We start from the raw sequence: 5,000 nt of genomic DNA, 5'->3' as shown, positions 1-5,000 counted from the left end.
CTATGCTACATGGCAATGCTCAGTCTAAATGTAGCTATGCTACATGGCAATGCTCAGTCTAAATGTAGCTATGCTACATGGCAATGCTCAGTCTAAACGAGTGAAGAGGCATACTTGTAGCTATGCTACATGGTAATGCTCAGTCTAGATGTAAGAGTGCAGCACAGCCTTGTTCACCCCCATAGATTTGAACCCGTGTCTAACCCGAACTCATCATGCCGTTGCATACAGGAGCAGACTGTGGAGATTGTGCCATTGGAAATGGCAGAGGTTCCAGCGCCAGGTCAAGGAAATCCTCTGGACACCGAGGACGTATGTCAAACCGCTGGGGGGGGGGGGGGGTGGAGTGAGAGAGAGAGAGAGAGAGAGAGAGAGAGAGAGAGAGAGAGAGAGAGAGAGAGAGAGAGTTGTCTCCATTGTACTGTTCATGAGCAGCATGAGGGGACATAAACAGAATGATGAACAATGCCTTTTTATCTTGTCTCAGGATGAAGATGGCCTACTGGGCTGGTGGAGATCAGTTGAAGGTGGGCTGTGTGTGTGTGTGTGTGTGTGTGTGTGTGTGTGTGTGAGGGAGAACTACAGAGAGGGTACTGTGATTAGCGTGTGTTATATTGTGCTTGTATTTCTGCCAGGTTGGGAAGAGTGGAATGAGTCCACAAGTTTTGAAGAGGGCGAGGAGGAACTGTGCGTACACCAAAACTTTAACCTTTTTGTTACTGTTTCAGTTTATTAAACTTTAAACTTTATTAAACTTTAACCTTTCTGTTACTGTTTCAGTTTATTAAACCTTTAACCTTTATTAAACTTTAACCTTTCTGTTACCGTTTCAGTTTATTAAACTTCAATTGAATTTTTTTTCATGTCTCGTGCACTTTTCCCCCTCTCTGCTCCCTGTCTCCTTCTAATTTTCTCTTTCTCCTTCTCTCTCTCCCTTCTCTCTTCATCCCTCTCTCCCCCCTCTCTCTCTCCCCCCCTCTCTCTCTCCCTCTCTCTCTCTCCCCCACTCTCGTCCTCTCTCTCTCGTCCTCTCTCTCTCTTCCTCTCTCTCTCCCTCTCCCTCTCTCTCCCTCTCTCTCTCCATCAGCGCTGTGGAGGCGGCGGCTGACCGTGTCTTCATGGCGGCACGTCTGTTCGTGCGTCTCTTCAACCAGCGTGGCGCCTCACTGCAGGCCCGCATCCTGGAGCTGCTGGCCTTGGCCGACGCCGCCGACAGCTTCCACAAAAGACGGTGACGGCCAGCGTCGGGGGCGGTGTGGCCAGCGTGGCGGGCAGCATCACCACCATCACCGGCCTGGTGCTGGCGCCCTTCACCATGGGCACCTCGCTCATCGTCACGGCGGTGGGCATCGGCGTGGCGACGGCCGGCGGGTTGGCGTCGGCCTCGGCCAACATCACCGACACGGTGCACTCCAAGACCGACCGCAAGAAGGTGGAGAAGATGATTCAGGACTACCAGGAGGAGATCAAAGACATCAAAGAGTGCCTGGACTTCCTGCAGGTAAGGCTCTGAGTAGGAGTCCAGCTTCTTCAGTACCGGCACCGTGAGTCCTCAAACAGAGTCGTAGTGTGCTAGCTAGAACTATATACAGGTGAAGTTCACAGTGTCTACTTCTGGTACTATGGATCCTCAAAAGGAGAGATATTTTGTCTTATTAGGTATATGAAGTATATCTCATGTAACTCATGTTCCTCACTAACCCAACATCAGCAGTTTATCTGTAGTAGTTGCCCTTATTGTGAACATTATGAATGAAAGTTTTGATTTCTCTGAACTTGCTTTTCCTCTCTGTCTCTCACCTCTTCCCTATGTTCCTCCCAACCACCCCCCCCACCCCCTAAACACACGCACACACACACATACAAACACACACACCCACACACACACACACACACACATACCTCTGTAGACGGGCATGGAGACGCTGGAGGAGTGGCACTTCGAGCAGTACATGGAGAGCCTGTCCAAGCGCGCCATGAACCAGAACGTCAAGCACGTGATGAAGGAAGGCGGCCGCGCCGGCAAGGCGCTGCTTGTCAACACCGAGAGCCTGGTGAGCACCGTGCAGGTCCTCGGCGTGGCCGGCACTGCCGCCAAGGCGGCCCAGGTCATGAGCATCACCACGGGCGTGATGTCGGGCCTCTTCCTGGCGCTGGACGTCTTCTTCCTGGCCAAGGACTCCGTGGAGCTGCGCAAGGGCGCCAAGACGGAGTTCGCCACCAAGCTGCGCGAGGTCTGCAAGGACCTGCAGGACGGCCTGCTGGAGCTCAACAGCATCAAGGCGCAGCTGCAGAAGACCATGGATGGGATTGAAGTTGATGTGGAGGAGGAGGAGGAGGAGGAAGAAGATGAGGATGAGGAGGATGATGATGAAGACGAGTTGTTGAAGTCTGATCCAAAGAAGCTTGCCCAGCTTGAAGAGTAGTTGTGGATGACTTGTGATGAACTGGATTTTTCTTTTTCCTGCTCTCTTCTCCACCTCTCTGACATTCACTCTCTTACTCTCTCTCCCTCCCTCTCTCTCTCTCTCTCTCTCTCTCTCTCTCTCTCTCTTTCATCTTAGTTATGGCACTGTGTGTGCTTCAGTCTCCTTGAACTGGTCCTCGCATCATTGAGCTGTTGAGCAGATATCTGTCCTTAATGACCACAGGGACAGTTCAGATAGACTCTATCCAAAGAAAACTCTAGAGGACAGGAATAACAGTACTCGTCCCGTCCTCTCCCACTCAAGGACAGTAATAACAGTACTCGTCCCGTCCTCTCCCACTCAAGGACAGGAATAACAGTACTCGTCCCGTCCTCTCCCACTCAAGGACAGGAATATCAGTACTCGTCCCGTCCTCTCCCAGTCAAGGACAAGAATAACAGTACTCGTCCCGTCCTCTCCCAGTCAAGGACAGGAATAACAGTACTCGTCCCGTCCTCTCCGACTCAAGGACAGGAATAACAGTACTCGTCCCGTCCTCTCCCAGTCAAGGACAGTAATAACAGTACTCGTCCCGTCCTCTCCGACTCAAGGACAGGAATAACAGTACTCGTCCCGTCCTCTCCCAGTCAAGGACAGTAATAACAGTACTCGTCCCGTCCTCTCCCACTCAAGGACAGGAATAACAGTACTGCTTTACTCCAGCTGTGTTGGGTTCAGATTTGTTAGACATGTCCCACAGGCCTCCATTTTTCTCTCTTTGACAAAAGTGACTAATGATGAGTGATGAGAGACGAGATACTAATGCCATGATGTCACTTACGGACTCCAACCGATTATAAAACCTCTGTTAGAACTGGAAGGAGACAAGAGACGTCACACAAATATTTCATGTATTAATCATGCTTGCCATATGGAGTTTCGCACAAATATTTCGACACTGTCACTGTCAGGTGATCAACCCGTTGGGACCGAACGTAAACACACTACATTGTCCATTGTCACAGTCACAAGCTTGTCTTTCATAGAATGTGACCGGTGTGTTTGAAATTGTGACACAATGTTTAGTGAGACCAAGATACTGGAAGGGTTGCGAGGTTAGCACTCGTGATGTCATCACATGTATGAAATCATGAGCGACATCTAAATATACCGTTTCATACTAGGGGGGGTTATGACCATCAGCACTCCTGACATAAGCATGTGTCTGTAGCCATGATTGTTATAGACTGGGTAGGATTCTGGGTAGTAGGGGAGTAGGCTTGTTAGACTCTCACTTGGCGATGGCTCAAATTGACTATTGTGAATCATGACATTGATTGAGCCATTGAAGGTCATGCTGTTCAGAAGGCATAGGTGTGTGTGACGTGTGGACATCACCGTGGGTGTGTGTGTGTGTGTACAGAAATATGACAATATGTCTATTTTAAGATGGTGAAAAACTACAGGTTACGTGAAGGTTACGTGTCATTTTCCTCACCGACGTCACATAGTGTTCTACTGTGTATTACATTTATTTCAGTTGTGATGTTATGTGCAGAGGTCTAGCTTTTTGTCATTGTTTTGTTTTTGTTTGTATTGTTTTGTTGAAACATTATTCCACTAGTCTGACACTAAAATGAACACTCAGTCTGCTGAAGTGCCAGTTACAGGAAGTAGGTCATGAAAATATAAACAGTGTATTTGTATTACCAAGTGATTTCCCCAGGTCAAGCTCATATAAACAGTGTATTTGTATTACCAAGTGATTTTCCTACCAGGTCAAGCTGGGCAGCACTAGTTGAATGTCCAAATCTGAAAAGTCCCATGGTGATTTGGCAATTGGTGATTTTATGTTGGTATGCAAGATGGAAACTAGTTGTTTATTGACAAGGACTTCATTCTGAGGTGTCACATCCTCTCAAAGATATACTTTCACTCATTTTGAATGTGATCCAATTGAATTGGCACTCAAATTAGTAATGATTTGTCTACTGTTAGGGCTAGGTAAAAATTATCTCCTCACATAATGTGTTGTGATTAACTGAATGTAAACCATTGGGTTCTGTACTGTATCATACTGTAGGTCCGGTCAAAATGAAAACTTCTGTGCCAGTACGCCGCCTTGGTATGGATGCCAAATGTACCAAAGGAATTCCATTGACCTGCCAAAATAAGTTGTTTTCAGATACTATAAAGTAGAGTTGCTGAATTGGGTGTAATGTTTTGTAAGTTTAGTAGTACTAGTAGTGGTGGTGCGAAATCTTAAGGAACTTATTATTATTATTATTATTATTTGAATTTTTACATCTATTCCTATGTATTCTATTTAAGCAAATTTCTTTTGTACAAATTTTAGTGAAATGTGTTATGAAATTATGAATAAACTGTTTTCATCCTAGTCTCTATATCTACAATTATTTATTTTGTCTAAAATCTTTCTTACTACATTTTTATAAAAATGCATATGGTCTTGCCAGTATTTCAACATCACCTATATTGTAAGCAGCCGGAAAAGTAAAATACCAGTTATTCTTGTATGTTCCACAACACACACACCTTTTCATGGTTTCGGGTATTTCATGTATGAGTAGC

The 5,000-nt window shown here is 46.4% G+C and overlaps 1 pseudogene; it reads left to right on the top strand.

Moving 5' to 3' along the window:
* LOC105906630 overlaps nt 1-4,806 on the top strand; it is a 13,172-nt pseudogene extending 8,366 nt beyond the window's left edge.
* The last annotated feature ends 194 nt before the right edge of the window (nt 4,807-5,000 follow it).

This window comes from Clupea harengus, chromosome 18 (genome assembly GCF_900700415.2).
Source record: "Clupea harengus chromosome 18, Ch_v2.0.2, whole genome shotgun sequence".
Classification (NCBI taxonomy): Eukaryota; Metazoa; Chordata; class Actinopteri; order Clupeiformes; family Clupeidae; genus Clupea; species Clupea harengus.
This window is presented reverse-complemented; position numbering and strand designations above follow the sequence as displayed.